The 20,812-nt window shown below is 33.3% G+C and overlaps 1 pseudogene; it reads right to left on the bottom strand.

Annotated features, from left to right (window-relative positions):
* Nucleotides 1-9,496: 9,496 nt before the first annotated feature.
* On the bottom strand, nucleotides 9,497-19,864 carry LOC116138967 (annotated as a pseudogene).
* Between the last annotated feature and the right edge of the window lie 948 nt (nucleotides 19,865-20,812).

Genomic DNA, 20,812 nt, shown 5'->3' with positions numbered 1-20,812 from the left:
AACAGCTTTTGTTGAGTCACCAGCCAATAACATCGAATGTAAAAACAAAACCAAGCACACTTTTATCTTCTCTATATCAGTAAATTCAATTGTTTCTAGCCTATTCTCTAATACCTGTGCTGTAATAGACTTATCCCCCTGCAAAACCTTATTATAAAACTGTTTGGCTCCCTGACTATTCCTTACTGCCTCTACCTTCTTATCTGGCACTTCCCCACATCCTAAGCCCGTCACCAGGGCATATTCCATCATGCCAAAACGTAGTGGCTTTCCGCCCACCACAAACCACATTTCTTTCTTTTTATTGCATTTTACTGAGTGCAGCAATATGTAATGCACTCCCTGCCCCCAAAATGCCTTTTTCCAATGATTTCCGAGTCCTAAAAACCGACCAAAACAAGTGCGATTGAAATCTCTTTTACCATGCGTAATTCCATCTAAAATGTCCTTTATTCTGTTAAAAACTTTCCAACTTGACCTGACCGTCACCCTTGCAAGGAAGTAGGGCACCTTATCGCTTATAAGGTCCAACTCGTAGTCTGTATAGTTTATGGTCAGCACAATCTGCACAATCGATATAAACAAAATATCAGCAATAAAAATAAACCAAAACAACTAATAAACAAAATATCAGCAAAAAAAAATTACCACTGTGGTCGCTTAAGCGATTTCAGATCGCTTAAGAGATCTTGACTCTGCCTCGTGCAAGATCGCTTAAGCGATTTGAAATCGCTTAAGCGACCAAGAGTAAATTGAAAGAATCTCTTAAGCGACACAAACGATCATTTAAGCGATCTTATATCTATGATTCTGCCTCGAAAAGATCACTTAAGCGATCTGAAATCGCTTAAGCGACCAAGAGTCAACTTAATCAATCGCTTAAGCGATATAAAGGATAGCGATCATAGATCTGGGCAGATGGAGTAAAAGAGGTTAATGATCGCTTAAGCGACAGTTCAAAACGTACACTTTCTTCGGTGGCCTACTCGTTCTCGTCGGCCTCCTCCTCGTTGCCTGAATCCTCGGAAGACTCCTCCTGGCCTGAATTCTCCCCGGACTCCTCCTCCTGCCCTGAATTCTCGTTGGAATCCTCCTCCTGGCCTGAATTCTCGCCTGACTCCTCGTCTTCAGAACCGTTTGCCGATTCTTCCCTCTGTTCTTGTGCCGCCGGTGTCTACTCTGTCTGTCGACCACCTTCACTGATTGGATGATCCACCAGAGTAGTCATTGAACTGCTTGCGCCACCGGAATCTAGGATTCGAAGTGACGTTGGGTTTTCCTCGTCATTGTGAGTGTCAGCCATGGTTTTGGATTGAATTTGGTTTGAAAATTTGTAGTTTGGATCGGAAATGTGTGCTGTATTGCCAAAAATCGCGTAGATTCCATTTAGGGTTCAAGAAATCGATTTTAGGGTTCAAGAAAGCGATCGAAAATCGTGACTTATCGCCGGAAATTGCGACTATATTCCGTTTAGGGTTCAAGAAATTAAGTTTACGATTGAATATGGTGTGGAAATTTGCGGGTTCGATCGGAAATCACATTGTCTCCCTTTGGTTTAAGAAATCGCTTTTTGCCCTAATGAATTTCGATTAAGCGAGGTGAATAGTTAGTGGGGCTTGTTTTGAGAAATTTCAAATTTTAAAAACTTTTATTATTTCTGATTCGGCCCACATATGTTTTAATCTTTTCATTTTAACCTATTTTACGTGTTTATTAATCCTAACTATGCCACGTCAACTTCTCTAAATTAAAAAAAAAATGAAAAACAGTTTCAAGGCCATTTTCTTAAATCGAAGCTTGGGATGGCCGGGCAGCTAAATTTTCTCAATAATTTACAAGATGTTTGTGTTTTCATAAATTTTAAAACTACTTCTACTTTGAGGACAATGAAATTTGGAGGTGTAAAATGACAAAAATAGATTTTTTTTTTTTTTTTAGTAAGTTGTGTTAAATTTTAAAATATACTAGTAATATTTTTTTAAATAAAAAAATTTTAAATACAAAAAATTAAAATTAAAAACTGGCCGGCGTTGTCAAAAGAGACAGAAATATGAACAAGGTCCCAAAAATTTTAAATAATGAAAATTTTCAAATCTTAATTATATAAGATTTGAAATCTATAATAGATATGCTTTTATAGTAATTGTCATCTAATTAAAGAACGAGAACCAATAATTTAGTTATATTAAGTATCAGGATGGACAATTAAAATAAAAAAAGATATATAAATTTATGTAATTTTGTAATAGCCATATCAATTTACCAAAGAACCACTCATTGGCGTTGACTTGCGAAGGGTGGCTCTGCTCTAGTTCTGACCTTCTTACGTTGGGCGAAGTTGTGGGTGGCCACTTACGTGCGTTTGGTTTAAGAAATGTTTGATTACAAGAAAGTTAGATTACCTTAAAGATTACTCGAAATCTTTAAGAAAATGTGTTTAGTTAGTTGGAATAAATTGGTGAATATGTTATTTAAATTAATGAATTGTCCTCTAATTAAATATTATTATTATATTATTTTTTAATATTAATTATTATTTGGATTATTATAACCCCCCTGTATTAAAAAACTTAGCAAAAACAACCCCATAATAAAAGTTTGAAAAATCAACAAAGCACCCCCACCAACCTAGCCACTGCCAACCGCCGGCAGCCGGTAACTTAACAGCGCACGGAAGGCAGGAAATGACCTCTGTGTGCCGTATGGCCATTTTCGGCTAGAGATCTGGTCGATTTATCACGATTTGGACATTTTCGGCCTTCCTTGCGCCGTTTCGACGGCGGCAGTCGTAGTGGTTGGCCGCTACGGCAGTTGCCGACGGCAGGTGGGTGGGGGTGGTGGCTTGGGTGGGCTACAATTTGTTTTGAATTCAAAGGTAATTTTGTCCAAAAAGTTAATTAATTTGGGTGAAATAGTAAAAGCTATATTTATGTAAATAAATTTAAAAATAAGGGCATTATTACCCTAAAATTTTATTAATAAGGGATATAATTGTAAAAAAAAAAAAAAAAAAAAAAATACCCTAGTAATCTTATAATACCTAAGAAAATAGAAGTAATCAGATTACCTCAAATATTATCAACAATAATTACTATTGGTATTTAAAGATTACCGGAATGTTATATTACTTGACAACTAAATGTGATAATCAAGTAATATAAGATGACATAACTCTAGTAATCCCACATTACCCCCAATCAAACGCCCCTAAAGAGTTAAGCCCCACAATTTTTTTTGGAACTTTTAGATAAAAGTTCTATTTCATTCTTAAATTTTCAAGGTTTCTTATTTTTTTTTAGCCATTCATTTCAATGAACTATTACATTTTAGTCCTCTTAAAGACATTACTAGCCCTTCATTCATTGAACATTACAGTTTGACCCCATAAAAATGAACTGATCTCGCCAGTTCATAATTTTGTTTTCCTAAATTTTCTTGCATTAGATGATTAACCAATTACTAAACACAATTAGCTAAAGCACTTAATCAAGACCCCTATTAATTGCTTGACATTATTAAGTATGCAACAAGGATTTTTTTTTTTTTTTTTAAATAATACTACACATACAACATTCTTATACAATATTGTTCATATAACATTATGTGGCAAAAGATGATTGGGTGAAAGTTTAATTTTAATTTAAAATAAGTCAATCATATTTTTGCCACATGATGTTGTATAAAAATATTTTATGTGTAATATTACTTTTTTTTTTTTTTTTTAATGATCAGGAGTGTTCAAACCAGCTTACGCGCATCTCAATTAGTCCTTTAGAACCTTGAAACTACTGGTCGAGTAAGAGCTCCAGTGGCCAGTGGTAGATCTAGGATTTTTGCAGAGAGGAGCCTCCACGATTCTGCCATTGTTTGCCAAACAATTAGTGAAAATTTTTAAAAATCACCAAACATTAAGTAAAGAAAATAATACAATACTAAGAACTTGAGATAAAATAATGTAATAACACAATACTTTCCTACTTGAATAAATCTATGAGAAGCAAAATTTTGAGCAAAACTTTCTTTTAATTTTTTTATTTTTGGCTTTGAAAGATTGTAATATAAATTTTCATAACTTTAATCAGACCTAACCTAGGCTAAAGTCAACCAAAACTTAAATCAAATCAACGTTATGTTGACTTTTTAATATGAATTAATAAAAAAATGGGGAATTTTTTTGGTATAAACATAGATAGTAACTCAAATTTTTTTAATAATTTTGAGCAATTGAACGATGACGTTTGAAATGTGGGGAAGTGGTGGATGAAGAGTGAAGAATAACGTTACGTCCTTTACAATATTGTTAAGGTTTTAATTTGGGAAAACAGATTTATTCTTTGACACAAAACAGTAAAACACAAAATAAACTCACAAGATCCATGTTTTTTCCCCTCAAATTAGAATAAAAAAACTCCCAAAATACAAGCATGATTTAACTCTAAAATAAACTAAATTGAAATGCGCAATAGACATACCTAAAACTGATAAAACAGAAAACAGAGCTAATTGTAGTACCTTGAGTAGTGAAATATTCAAAATTTTAGTCTTTAAAAGTTTTAAGAGAGAATAACATGAGAAAAAGAATGAGAGAGTAAAAAATTTTGAGGATAAAATCATAAAAAGCAAGTAGAGCCATGGAGAAGAATAGTGGAGGGAGTTTTAAACTTTTAATATGATGTGAGTTTAGAATATATATATTAATAGAAAGTTTTTTATGGGTCTAGATATATGTATAATAGTTCTCATTTTTTAAAAATCTAGGGCTGGACAAATATATTAATAGCAATTTTTTGTGGGCTCATATATTAGTAATTTTTTTTTTTTAAATCTAAGGCCTACCCTCAAAGAGGCTAAATCTGTCTCTGCTAGTGGTTACCCCTATTAGCAATCCAAAAAGGACTCGAACTTAAGACTTTTTAAGCAATACACTCAAGAGTCTCTATCGAACCACTCGACCATCCAAAGTTAGTTAAGTATACGACAAGTTGTTTCCTCTAATAATACCACTTCTTCCACTGATTAATCGATTATGTAAAGTCGACAGACTCGCCTTATTTGAAAATGGCCGAATTTAAGGTAAATTGTCTTGGGCATATGTATTAATAGTAATTTTTTGTGGGCTCATATATTAGTAATTTTTTTTTTTAAATCTGAGACCTACCCTCAAAGAGGTTGGATCCATCATTACCAATGACTACCCCTATTAACAATTCAGGAGAAATTCGAACTTAAAATATTTTGAGTAATAAACTCAAAAAATTTGATCGAATTACTCGATCATACAATATAAAGGTAGTTACGCATACGACAAATTGATTCCTCTACTAATAACACTTCTTCAGCTGATTAAGGTTTGATTGAGGTTTGGGGACTGTGTATTAAAAAATGAGAGACTGAATTGAAAGTATATATAACAGAGTCGTCTATCAATGGAAGAATATATGTTTGTGCAACTTTTATGGTAAGTTTAAATGGAAGAATAAATTTATGTCTTGGCGTTAGAAATCCCCTTGAATTAAGGGCTAATTATAATATACCATTAATAAATCCTAACATTTAAGTTAATATTATTGAATTAATCCAAAATTTTTGATTACTTTCTGTAAATATTTAAAATTGTTTGCTGTCTTATTAAATATTCATAACATATTTTTGAATAATACAACTCATCCTAAAACATTTCCCAAAAATTACATTCCAAATGATGTGTTATCATATGTGTTTTGAGGTGTAAATAAATTAAGAATATTACTAACCTAAATACTTATCCATAATTTTATATCCCAAATGACGAATCACATATGGGCACCGTCGTATTGTTCAATATATCATTAATTTATTTACATGCCAATGCCACATATGATCACATATAATTTGGTATAAGAAATTTTGGGAATAGTAGTAGTATTATACAGTTTTAGGAGCCCTTATTCTTAATTCTTAAAATGGGCTCTACACAATTACTCACTTGCCAAGGGCTACAGCGGGCAGTACTGATGGAAATGTTACCACGTTCTTGACTGTTACTACACCTGGAAAGTGGAAACATGACACAATTTCGAGCTAAAATCCAAAAGTAATTTGTGCGGACCATATGGGCAATGCTAGAGACCGTACCTTAACCAGGACCAGAGCATTTAAGAAACTAGCCAAACTAGAATTCAGGAACCTCTCTGGTTTGAAACTCAAAAGGCTTTTCCCAAATGGTAGGGTCTCTTGCAATTGCCCATACGTGCACGAAAACCTGAGAGTCCACTCCTTAGGAATGGTGTATTTATATATTGATGGCTAGAGATTAAAAATAATGTTGAAAATTTTAATTAAATAAGATGAATTTGACTTTGAAATATCAATAATGATGCTGTTATAAAATTTATATGTATATAAATTTCCAATATATAGTTTTAGGAGGTTAGCAATCAAAATAGAAAAAATAAAACAAAATAAAGAAAATTTTCTTTTGAATGAGGTCAGCAACCCAATCAACCCCTAGTGGTCGAGTAGTTTAATAAGAACCTCTTATGTGTATTACTCAAGAAATCTTGAATTCGAGTTCCTCTTTGAATACTAATAGGAGTGATCATTGGAGGTTTGTTTGGCCGTTAATTTCAGGGTCACAAAAGATGCGTTGAATACGTACAAGCTAATCCAAATACTCTCGATCAACAAAAAAAAAAAAAAGGTCAACAACCCCCACTCATCTATAGTTAGGTTCATCTCAGATCATACGTATAGTTGTTTATATATGAAATATATATATTTTATTTAAGATAACCTCGCCGAAACAAGGATATTTATTGAACAAAAAGAAACTACATGACATAAAGTAAGGACGGACTAGCTCCATGGAAGACAAGTACGATCTCCATCTAGAGGAAGCATACAAGCACGATCAAATTGTGAAGTAATAATCCAGTTGCATTGTCTGCAGTCATCTCTTCTTGCGTCGAAAATTTCGACAGAATGGGGTTGGCCAGAAAATAGAAAATTGCAATACAATTCCGTTTTTCCAAGAAAGGCGTCTCGAAAATGAATAGAGAAAGTCTCACCTTTAACAATTGTAATGGCCGTATAAGACTTGGCTGGCTTGGTACCAAAAGACAACAACATGCAATTCGCAATAATATCCTCGCCAGTCGTTTCCAAACCATTAAGGATAGTTACATTTCTTCTAGGTCGATGGAAGAAAGAAGCATCGCAGATAATTATGTATGGCACCACCAGAACCAGAAACAAGATAGGATTCCTGAATGGATTCATGCTTGCTGGAAAATCTGCAAGAATTGAGAGGAAAGGTTTGGGGACTATATATTTGAAAATGAGAGACTGATTCAAAAGTACTGTATATATAATATAACAGAGTCGTCTATCCATCTATAGTATTTTACATATGGAAGTTTTTATGGTAAGTTTTATTAAGGCCTAAATATTAATAATATACCATTGATAAATCCTAATATTTAAATTAATACTAACGAAATAATCCAAAATTTTTATTACTTTCGGTAATAAAGGCTAAATATTTAAAATTGTTTGTTGTCTTGTTAAATATTTATAACATATTTTGGATACTACCAACTCATCCTAAAACTTTTCCCAAAAATCACATTCTAATTGATTTGTTACTGTATGCGTAAATAAATTAAAAGTAATACTACACATCCTAAATACTATTTCGGAATTTCATATCCCAAATGACGTGTTAGATATGAGCATTGTCATATTATTCAATACATCGTTATTTTATTTACATGTCAATACCACGTATAATATTAAGTTTAGAGATGGAATACTATGAAAGGAGTGGAAATCAAAATCTAACCTTCTAATAAGAAATATTAATATTAGTTTAAAAAATTTTAAAAGATTATTGAAGATTTTATTTGGAAGTAAACTATGCATATGAAATGTATATATTTTAACCACCATTTTGTGACATGAAGTTAAAAGAGTAAACGAGTCAACATAAGTCTTGAGTTCGAGTCTCTTCAAACACTAATAAGAGTGATCATTGAATGAATTTATCCAGTCATTCACTTCAGGTTTCGGAGAATTAATTAAGATGTGTGCAAATTGGCTCAAACACCCTTCAAAAAAAAAAAAAAAAATTATATTTTATTTAAGATAACCTCGCTGGAACGAGGATATATTAACCAAAAAGAAACTACATTACGTAAAGTAAGGAGGGGCTAACTAGCTCCAAGGAAGACAAGTACGATTTCCATCTAGAGGAAGCATGCAAGCAAGATTAAATAGTGAAGTAATAATCCAGTTGCATTGTCTGCAGTCATCTCTTTTCGAGTCGAAAATTTTGACATTATGGGATTGGCCAGAAAATAGAAAACTGCAATACAATTTACTTGTTCCAAGAAGGCCGTCTCGAAAATGAAGAGTGAAAGTCTGATCCTTAGCAATTGTAATATTCAGAAGCTTGACTGGCTTGTAAGCAAAAGAAACGAACTTGAAATCCGCAATAATGTTCTCGCCAGTCGTTTCTAAACCATTAAGGATACTTACACTTCTTCTAGGTCGATGGAACAAAGAAGCATTGCAGATAATTATGCATGGCATTGGCACCAGCAAAATCAGAAACAAGATAGCATTGCTGAATGGATTCATGCTAGTTGGAAAATCTGCAAGAATTGAGAGGAACTTTTTCTTTTTATTGATTGAGGTTTGGGGACTGTGTATTCAAAAATGAGAGACCGAATTGAAAGTATATATAACAGAGTCGTCTATCAATGGAAGAATTTATGTTTGTGTGACTTCTATGTAAGTTTAAATGGAAGAATAAATTTATGTCTTGGCGTTAGACATCCCCTTGAATTAAGGGCTAATTATAATATATCATTAATAAATCCTAACATTTAACTTAATATTTAAAATTGTTTACTGTCTTATTAAATATTCATAACATATTTTTGAATAATACAACTCATCCTAAAACATTTCCCAAAAATTACATTCCAAATGATGTGTTACCATATGTGCCTTGAGATGTAAATAAATTAAGAATGATACTAACACTACACATCCTAAATACTTATCCAGAATTTTATATCCCAAATGACTGAGTCACATATGGGCACCATCCTATTGTTCAATATATCATTATTTTATTTATATGCCAATGCCACATATGATCACATATAATTTGGTATAAGAAATGTTGGGAATAGTACTAGTATTATACAGTTTTAGGAGCCCTTTTTCTTAATTCTTAAATGGGCTCTACACAATTACTCACTTGCCAAGGGCTACAGCGGGCAGTACTAATGGAAATGGTACCATGTTCTTGACTGTTAGTACACCTGGAAAGTGGAAACATGACACAATTTCGACCTAAAATGCAAAAGTAATTTGTGCGGACCATATGGGCAATGCTAGACACCGTACCTTAACCAGGACCAGAGCATTTAAGAAACTAGCCTTATTTGTCTAAAATAATCTCAACATTTTCTCTATTATTATTTTGCACCAGGCTGAAAACCAAGCTGAATCATTTCCTTGCTTTCGGAATTACAACAAGAGGTTGCAGCTTTAATAATGTCACACCGAATTTTTCATTCATGTCTAGCTTCTGAGGTTTCATTGTATCTGGAAGAGACCACTCGAAGTGCTGAATTAAAGATGCCAAACCCAACTGAACCTGCCTTATAGCCATCGGCATTCCTGCACAAATTTTCCTTCCACTACCAAACGGCAGGTACTGAAAATCATAGCCTTTGTAATCCAAACTAGAATTCAGGAACCTCTCTGGTTTGAAACTCAAAGGCTTTTCCCAAATGGTAGGGTCTCTTGCAATTGCCCATACGTTCACGAAAACCTGAGAGTCCTTAGGAATGGTGTATTTCATCACCTCACAATCTTCGATCGCTCTGTGTGGAAGCAGAAGCGGCGCTGGAGGGTGTAATCTCAAAGTTTCCTTGACGCATGCATACAAGTAAGGAAGGTTGGCTAGATTTTCCTCTGTTACAAAATCTTCTGAGAACTTGTTGTGCAAGCTTTCGCGAATCCCTTCATGGCTTCCGGATTCTTCAGGAGTTCCGCCAATGCCCATTCTACTGTTGAAGTTGTACTATCAGACACTGCAGCCAAGAGTTCCTGTATGCCCCCGACAAAATATGGGATTAATTACGTCAAGTTTTAACGATAATGATTTAAAAAGAACTAAATTAATTGGGATTTGGCAGAACTGTCCCTCGTGAGAAAAAACAACCTACCACGAATATTAAACTGATTTGCTCATCGGAAAACCACTGTCAAGCAATGCGTCCAAGAAATCTCTATGGTTACTCTGATGACACCACCTCGACGTTCTCTTCTCTCTTTATGGTGCTATCCAAATTCCACCATTTTCTTAAAGCATTCATCAGCCTCTTCCTCAGACCCTGAAGATCCACTCACTCAATATTGGAAACAGTTCGATATATTTGGTGGTCCATAACTCCATATGTCTCTTACAAGCCCGCTCATTCCTCTACTTTCTCCGCTACCGAAAGCTAGGAAATCTTTTGATAAGTAAATATTTGACAAGGGAGTAAACGTGGTAACAAACAAGACTTCCCGAATTTGCACCTTTTGTCCTTCCTTTGAACCCAGAAACTCCACCAGTTCACCAATCTTTTTTTTCTTATATGGAACTGGCTATCAACGATTTTGACCGAAAAGCTCATTTTTCATGAGGGCTCGGAAATTCTTTCACTCTTCAGTGCACTCGAAGGTCCAAGCAATTGAGTCCCGATTGTACTTAGGCTCTCGGGCGAATGAGACACATGGCACGTGCTGGTGAGAGTTCCCTGTCGGGGTCTTAAGTATGGCAGCTGCAGCATCCGGGGAGGAGCGACAACCACAAGTTGACTTCCAAGACGGACGGAAATGAGAGGGCCATAAGTCTTGGAAATTGGGCGAATGAGACATGTGGGTTGTCACCAATAAGGGTAGGTTTCTATGATAGGCCACGGTTTCGGACTGGTGGAAGTTTTACTGGATTTTTGGAGAATTTTCTTTGAGGATGAGAAGTAAAAAAGCTGGAACAAGAAGCAAGAGAGTGATAGGAAGATAAGTTTCTACTGGTATGAATATGGAGGCCATGATCGATCTGCCAAATATTATTAGATAGTGGACAGAAAGACTGGGAGCAGTATACATAGCGAATGGCAAGAAAGAGTAGGTGTCCTAACTAATATATTTATAAATTATAATTCAAATTAGATGCACAATTTACACGTTACAAATGAAGTTAAATAAACAATTTCAATTGTTAATTTACGTACCATTTCTAGATCAATAACAACAATAACTAAGCTTCAAGGAAGAAACTGTTAGTTATATTAATAATAAGTGTCAATTTATTTAAAATACAATCCACTTTGGTGTTTTTAATCATCTTATTGCCTGCCTTAATCATCAACGGATTCTCCTCAGATATTTTGTCGGATTAAAACCAAATCTCTATGGCCCGTAAGAAAAAGCAATCTAAATGTTTTCTCTGTGGAGCGTAATATTGTATATTATAATAATGATTTGCTTACAAATAGTTATATAAAATTACATAAATTTATGTGAATAAACTACTCTATCCCTGGTTTTGTTTTTGATTTTTTTTTTTTTTTTTTTTCTGTTGTATAACTCAAGAAAAAGGGAAGAAGGGAGCTCGGCTTCATTAATATTTATGATTTATAACCCAAAACGGTTAAAGTGGTTCACTATTTTCGTTGAGTTTTTTTATTTAATCCTTGGAGTTAGGGGTGGCCTGAGGCTAGGCCTACCCTCACATTTAAAAAAAAAAAAAAATTTATATAGGCCCATAAAAAATTTGTTATTAATATATATATTCAGACTTACTCTCGCATTTAAAAAAAAAATGAAAACTATTATACTCACAAAAAAACTTGCTATTAATATATATATTTTAAGTCCATATCATATTAAAAATTTAAAACCCTTTCAACTGATTTTTATGATTTTATCCCAAAAATTATTTACCCTCTTATTCTCTCTTTCTCTTTGTCATGCTGTTTACTCTTAAAACTTTTGAAAACCAAAATTGTTTAAGGTTTCACTACTCAAGGTACCACAATCAGCTCCGTTTTTTGTTTAATTAGTTTTAAGTACGTGTATTACTCATTTCAATTTAGTTTATTTTAGGGTTGAATCATGGTTACTTTTTTGAGGTTTTTTATTCTAATTTGATGGAAAAATGCATGGATTTTGTGAGTTTTGTTTTGTATCTAAGAATGCTCCTACTTTTCCAAATTAAAGCTAACTATATTTTACTGGATATTATTCTTCACCTTTCACCCACCACTTTTCTACATTTCAAACGTAACTGTTTAGCTGTTCAAAATCATTAAAGAAATTTTGAGTTACTATTTATGTTTATACCAATAAAATTTCCCATTTTTTTATTCATTCATATTAAAAGTCAACGTAACGTTGACTTGATTTAAATTTTGGTTAATTTTAACTTAGGCTAGATTTGAGCAAAGTTATGAAAATTTATATTATAATATTTGGAAACAAAAAATAAAACAAAAAATTAAATAAAAAAAAGAGGAGAAATAAGAAATTTGTTTGGAATATTTTGGGTGGATTGTGGTTGCTGTAAACACATTTGATTATATTAAATTTAAGTAAATCGTTAGGGCTTCGTTTGGTTGGTTTTGGGGAATACTACTTTTAGTATTCCCAAAAAAGTTAAACAGTAAAATACCCAAAAACTCACAATATTATTCAACTTTTTTTAAACCCATTAAATTTGTTAATTTAATTAAATACCCCTAAATATTTTTTAAAAAATTGCAAAAACAACCCAACAATCCACATTTACCAGATTCCGGCCACTACTGCCGAAAAATGGCCGAAATCTGGTAGGATGGCGCACTACCGGTTGAATCTGGCCAATAGTGTGCCGATCTAGCCTTTTCCGGCCAGATCTAAGGCCAAAGATCTAGCGTTGGTAATGACGGCCAACAAACGGTCGTCGTTGACCATTTGTTGGCCGTCGTTAACGAGCAAATACGGTCAAATCTGGCCATTAATGGCCAGATCTAGCCGTATATCTAGTCTTTTCCGGCCAGATCCACCGTGGATCTGGCAGGAAAAGATCATATCGGCACACGATCGGCAAGATCCAACCGGTCATGCGTCGACACGGCGACTCCGACCACCCTCTGGCGGTGGTGGCCGATTGTCCGCATTTGAGGGTGGGTTGCGGGTGTTTTTATTAACTTTTAATGTTTTATTATATGAGGGATTTTGTAAAAAAACAAACATAAGAGGTTTTTTACTAATTTGTAAATCCTACATCGTAATACCCGTCCAACTCAAATTTTTTTAACTTTTTTAAAAAAACTTTTCTCAAAAACACAAAATTGTGAACCAAACGGAGCCTAGATTCTTGTGATATTTCGCTCTCTTTATATTAAAAAGGTTTTTCCACGTAAAAATTTTCTTGTGAATGGGATGTTTTCAATATATTTACTCAAGGTTTTGCTTCTTATAGATTTATTTAAATAAAAAAATATTATATTATTGTATTATTTTTTTTTAGGTTTTTGATAATATATTATTTCATTTTCTTAAAGTTTGATGATTTTTTAAAATTTTTTATTAATTATTTGGTAAAACAATGACAAAACCAGAGAGGCCCCCCGACAAAAAAAATTATGGATCTCTCACTACTTCAACCACCCATTATAATAATATTATAATTTATTTGCCTTGCTATCCATAAAGTATTCAATAAACCTAAACAAGTTAGTCGGTGGAAAACTTTTATATATATATATATATATATATTCAGACAAATACACCAAATTTAGGAAAAGTGGGGCCTATATGATGAGGTTTGGATTAAAAGCTTGGGATGTGTGCCCGACGTATGCACAGTTCATGCATGAAAAATGTGATATATAAAATGAATAAGGCACTGTTGTCTGTTCGTTTATTTTTTAACCCACCATTTTCGTTTTTCTGAAATGGAAAATGAGAAAATGAGAAAGAAATGGGACTGGACAGAGAGAGAGAGAGAGAGAATGAATGGTCTCACTTCAAGTATAATAAAACTAAGAATGGAATTAAATTATATTTACTCTTTTATACTTTCATATTCTCTTTTTTTAATTTATTTTTAACACAAAATTATAAATTGGAATGAATTATTAACATATTTAATACAAACTCATTGTATCAATAAAATAAATACCATTTTAAAATATGTTTTATCAATTGTGTAAATGATACAATTCGCATTTTTTTTTATTTTTCTTCATTATGTTTTCAAACAAACATATTTTTTATTTTTCAAATATTTTTTATTTAAAAAAAATAGAACAAAGACATAAAATTCATAAAAAACACATTCTAAGTTAATGTTTAAATCTTATTCTAATGAGTCTTTGGTTATCACTTCTAACTAGTCTAAACAAGATTGATAAGATCATTGGTTTGAGTTTAAATCTTATTCTACTCTGACCAAGTTGTTGACTTTCTTTTATGATATGAGAATCATCTAAATTCATATTATATATAATAATTTTTGAAATATTTTAAAAGCTATTTGAATTTTTTTATCTTTTACTTTGATACGAGAAGATTTTTGATATTTTAATCTTATTTTTTATTTGTATATATAAAAAAATATAAGAATAAAATTTTGTTGAAATTATGATTAAAATTTTGTTGAAATTATGAGTTTAAATTTCCAATAAATTAATAAAAAAAACACAAAAGTAGAAAATCTAAAATTAATTCCTTACCATTTTACTGAGAGATTAAGGCTTGGTTTGGAATTGTTGTAGTTTACCCTTAATCATTTTTTAGCCAACTTTAGCCATAATCAACTTTTAAAATAATTTACAAGATGTTTGTGTTTTCATAAATTTTAAAACTACTTCTACTTTGAGGACAATGAATTTTGGAGGTGTAAAATGACAAAAATAGATTTTTTTTTTTTTTTTGAGTAAGTTGTGTTAAATTGTAAAATATACTAGTAATATTTTTTTTAATATAAAAAATTAAAATTAAAAACTGGCCGGCGTTGTCAAAAGAGACAGAAATATGAACAAGGTCCCAAAAATTTTAAATAATGAAAATTTTCAAATCTTAATTATGTAAGATTTGAAATCTATAGTAGATATGCTTTTATTGTAATTGTCATCTAATTAAAGAACGAGAACCAATGATTTAGTTATATTAAGTATCAGGATGGACAATTAAAATAAAAAACGATATATAAATTTATGGTAGTTTGTAATAGCCATATCAATTTACCAAAGAACCACTCATTGGCGTTGACTTGCGAAGGGTGGCTCTGCTCTAGTTCTGACCCTCTGACGCTGGGTGAAGTTGTGTGGCCCCTGCGTTTGGTTTAAGAAATGTTTGATTACTGAAAAGTTGGATTACCTTAAAAATTACTCGAAATCTTTAAGAAAATGTGTTAGTTAGTTGAAATAAATTGGTAAGTACATTATTTAAATTAATGAATTGTCCTCTATTAATATATTATTATATTATTTTTTAATATTGATTATTATTTGGATTATTATAACCCCCCTGTATTTAAAACTTAGCAAAAACAACCCCATAATAAAATTTAAAAAATCAACAAAGCACCCCCACCAACCTAGCCACTACTACCGCCAGCAGCTGGCAACCTAACGGCACACGGAAGGCAGGAAATGACCTCCGTGTGCAGTATGGCCATTTTCAGCTAGAGATCTGGCCGATCTATCACGATCTGGACATTTTCGGCCTTCGTTGCGTCGTTCCGACAACGACTGGCCACAGCGGTGGTTGCCGGCGGTAGGTGGTGGCTTGGGTGGGCTACAATTTGTTTTGAATTCAAGGGTAATTTTGTCCAAAAGTTAATTAATTGGAGTAAATAGTAAAAGCTATATTCATGTAAATAAATTTTAAAATAAGAGCATTTTTACCCTAAAATTTAAATAAGGGATATAATATAAAAAAAAAAAAAAAAAAAAGATTACCTTGGTAATCTTACAATACTTAAGAAAATAGAGGTAATCAGATTACCTCCAATATTACCAACAGTAATTACTATTGGTATTTGAAGATTACCAGAATGTTATATTACTTGACAACCAAGTGTGATAATCAAGTAATATAAGATGACATAACCCTAGTAATCCCACATTACCCCCAACCAAATGCCCCTAAAGAGTTAAGCCCCACAATTTTTTTTGGAAATTTTAGATAAAAGTTCTATTTCATCCTTAAATTTTCAAGGTTTCTTTTTTTTGGTTTAGGCATTCATTTCAATGAACTATTACATTTTAGTCCTCTTAAAGACATTACTAGCCCTTCATTCATTGAACATTACACTTTGACCCCATAAAAATGAACTGATCTCGCCAGTTCATAATTTTGTTTTCCTAAATTTTCTTGCATTAGATGATTAACCAATTACTAAACACAATTAGCTAAAGCACTTAATCAAGACCCCTATTAATTGCTTGACATTATTAAGTATGCAACAAGGATTTTTTTTTTTTTTTTTTTTAATAATACTACATATACAACATTCTTATACAATATTTTTCATGTAACATTATGTGACAAAAGATGATTGGGTGAAAGTTTAATTTTAATTTAAAATAAGCCAATCATATTTTTGCCACATGATATTGTATGTGTAATATTACTTTTTTTTTTTTTTTTTAATAATCAGGAGTGTTCAAACCAGCTTCCTCGCATCTCAATTAATCCCCTATAACCTTGAAACTACTGGTCAGGTAAGAGCTCCAGTGGCCAGTGGCAGATCCAGGATTTTTGTAGAGAAGGGCCTCCACAATTCTGCCATTGTTTGCCAAATAATTAGTGAAAACTTTAAAATGTCACCAAACCTTAAGCAAAGAAAATAATACAATACTAAGAACTTGAGATAAAATAATGCAATAACACAATACTTTCCTACTTAAATAAATCTATGAGAAGCAAAATTTTGAGTAAACCTTGAGCAAAACTTTCTTTTAATTTTTTTATTTTTGGCTTCGAAAGATTATAATATAAATTTTCATAACTTCAATCAGACCTAACATAGGCTAAAGTCAACAAAAACTTAAACCAAGTCAACGTTACGTTGATTTTTAATATGAATTAATGAAAAAAAGGGAAATTTTCTTGGTAAAACATAGATAGTAACTCAAATTTTTTAATAATTTTGAGCAGTTGAACGATGACGTTTGAAATGTGAGAAAATGGTGGATGAAGAGTGAAGAATAACGTTACGTCCTTTACAATATTGTTAAGGTTTTAATTTGGGAAAACAGATTCATTCTTAGACACAAAACAGTAAAACACAAAATAAACTCACAAGATCCATGTCTTTTCCCCTCAAATTAGAATAAAAAAAACTCAAAAAATACAAGCATGATTCAACCAAAAAATAAACTAAATTGAAATGTGCAATAGACATACCTAAAGCTGATAAAACAGAAAACGGAGCTAATTGTAGTACCTTGTGTAGTGAAAGATTCAACAATTTTAGTCTTTAAAAGTTTTAGGAGAGAATAACATGAGAAAAAGAATGAGAGAATGAGAGAGTAAAAAATTTTGAGAATAAAATCGTAAAAAGCGAGCTCTGGAGAAGAAGAGTGGAGAGAGTTTTAAACTTTTAATATGATGTGAGTTTGAAATATATATATATTAATAGAAAGTTTTTTATCGGCCTAGATATATATATAATAGTTCTCATTTTTTACAAATTTGGGGCTGGGCAAATATATTAATAGCAATTTTTTGTGGGCCCATATATTAGTAATTTTTTTTTTTAATCTGAGGCCTACCCTCAAAGAAGCTAAATCTGCCCCTGCTAGTGGCTACCCCTATTGGCAATCCAAGAGGAACTCGAACTTAAGACTTTTTAAGTAATACATTCAAGAGTTTCTATCGAATCACTCGACCATCCAAAGTTAGTTAAGTATACGACAAGTTGTTTCCTCTAATAATACCACTTCTTCCATTGATTAATCGATTATGTAAAGTAGACAGACTCACCTTATTTGAAAATGGCCGAATTTAATGTAAATTGTCTTGGGCATATATATTAATAGTAATTTTTTGTGGGCTCATATATTATTATTATTTTTTTTAAAAAAATCTGAGACCTACCCTAATAAAGGTTGGATCCATCATTGTCAATGACTACCTCTATTAACAATTCAGGAGAAATTCGAACTTAAAAATTTTGAGTAATAAACTCAAAAAATTTGATCGAATTACTTGATCATACAATATAAAGGTAGTTACGCATACGACAAGTTGATTCCTCTAATAATAACACTTCTTCCATTGATTAATTGATTACGTAAGGTCAACGCCGACGATTTAAACATGGCCGAATTTAATGTATATTGTCGTTTTACGATTATGTTTCTCTGTCAGTCATTGCAATATATATATAGTATTACTCAATAATATAGGCTGCTACTTCAAATCAACGGTTCATGCATATATAGCTTTTGAAGGAGGATGACGACCGAGGTCATGTATCTATAAGATATACAATTTAATTCATACTTCAACTTGCTTTCAATAATTATGCTATGCCTGGAAAAGTAGGGCTGACGTAGAACCCTGTCAGCGCAAGTGGTCAGAGCCTAGGTAAGTCCAGGTGTCGTTCAAGTGTAGCCACATTGCGCGCTGATGCAAGAGGCATGCCCCTACCAGTGTAGTAGGTGCGCGTCAAGCTGGTGAAAGGCTGGAGGTGATCCACGTGTCCAACCCCTGCAAGAATTGAGTAAATCACTCGGGCAGGTGAATAACGGGGCGCAAGGAAGGATTTGGACATAAATCTGACCCACTTCCTGATTTAGTAATCATTACCTCAATCCATCGCACTATAAATAAAGGACTCCTCTCCCGTTTGTGGGATTAGCTAATTTCTCTCTATAATAGCATACTTATTTTCTCTTTTTAATCACTTGTAAGTCAGCTCGCTGAACACGACCTGACCTCAGTATATTAATACAACATCAATGGATGTAGGAGTCGCTTGTTTAAGCATCCGAACCACTTTAAACATCGTTCTCCATCTTTTATCCATTCTCATACCCCCATTCGCATGTGTTCTCTAGGTTAGCTCAGCATTTCACATGTGCATTTAGTTGGTGTCAAAATCATGCATCAACAGTTTGGCGCTAAAAGAAGGGCCTGATTTAGTATTCGTCCTTCATTAAGTGAATCTCTAATTAATCGATCCTACAACAACAAATGGCTCGCGGATTCGAATCTGAGTGAACCAACCGTGGTGAGGGAGAAATCCCCTAGGCACAAGAGGACACTTCTTCCGAAATGCCCCCAATTCCATAAAATCTTATGAAGGATATTCCTTCAAGCTCACGGCTTGACCCAGCTGTCATGATCTACCTGGAGAGGTTCAATAATACTCTTCAAACGATTAACCAAAGGTTGGACCGTTTAGATCGGGTTGTACCACCCGAATCAAATGAGGCGGTACCACCGCCTAAAACGCCTGCAGGTCACATGAACGCATGGAAAAGGGCGATAGCCCGTGCCGCGTGCACTGCAGCACGTTAAAGGAAATGAAAACAGGTGGCGAACAACGGGCCTAGAGGACCCGAAGGACAAGCGAACACCGACCGCACCCCGGGTAGAATACCCGTGGCGCAAAGACTCGGTAACCAGTCACATCCCGAGTTGTCCCGTGCCACATCGCACGAGCACTCCCACTCCCACTCCCACAAAAGTGCAAGGCGGGGCGATTCCTATCACCACTAGAATGACGACCCTGATCGTCGTAGCCCGGGAAGTTCCTACAGTCCGCGGGTCGGTTCGTACCACCGCGGAGGTCGGGAAGGTTTCCCAGACCATTCATCGCCATCACACGGTAGGGCTGTGCAAAAAAAAACTGCTAACCGAACCGAACCAAATCCAAAAATTCGGGTCGGTTTCAGATAGTTATAATGTGATACTCGAATTTTCAGTTCGGGTATCAGTTATTTGCTTTAAGGTAACTGGGTACTTGGTAACCGATTTTAATAAATAAATAAAATAAAATAAAAAAAGCAAATTTTCAATAATTCAATTTTCAAAGGCAAAAGCCCCAAATCGGCAAATCCCTTATGCCCTAGTCAAGTACTCAAGTCCCAGCTCGTCTCAAACTCATCTCTCTCACTCTCAAATTGACAAATTCTCCAGTTTGCTATTCTGCATCTGCACCGCACACTGCATAGCCGCACTCAGCATCCTAAACCAAAGAACAAAGACAATACGTAAAACAGAGCCTCAGATCTTAAGCAACCTTAGCCAGCTTCACCTTATTCCTGTCTTTTTGAATTGATTCTACTGACAGGTACCATTTTTATTCCTTTTACTTTTGTTTTCTTTTTCAAGTTTGTCGTGGTTTCTGTTTTTTATTTTTTTTTTTTTTGGTTTTTGAAGATTTAATTGAAGTTTGCAAATCGTGAGTGCTTGAGTTGATTTGAATTTTCTTTGGTTTCATCTTTGCTTGATTTGATCTGGGATTCTTCAGATCCATTTTTTATTCCTTGTATCAATATTTCTTCGCTTTTCTTGAGATTTATTGTTAGATCTAATAATATCATGGGCCCCAACTTAAGGTGGCTTGAGATTAAGAAGGGCACGTTTAGATTTCAGTTCAGTTGATTGTGAAATTAAATTTGGAATTGATGTGGACTTGTAGCCAAGGAAGATGGATTGTGTAATTTATGTTAAAGATCATTATCAAATTAATTCTATTGTTTTTCATTTTAATATATTATCACATATTAAGCTCTTCTGAATAGCACCAAAAAAAAAAAAAAAAAGT

The sequence above is a fragment of the Pistacia vera genome, unplaced genomic scaffold, assembly GCF_008641045.1.
Source record: "Pistacia vera cultivar Batoury unplaced genomic scaffold, PisVer_v2 Contig345, whole genome shotgun sequence".
Taxonomy (NCBI): Eukaryota; Viridiplantae; Streptophyta; class Magnoliopsida; order Sapindales; family Anacardiaceae; genus Pistacia; species Pistacia vera.
The sequence above is the reverse complement of the archived record's forward strand: the minus strand, read 5'-3'. Positions and strand labels throughout refer to the sequence as shown.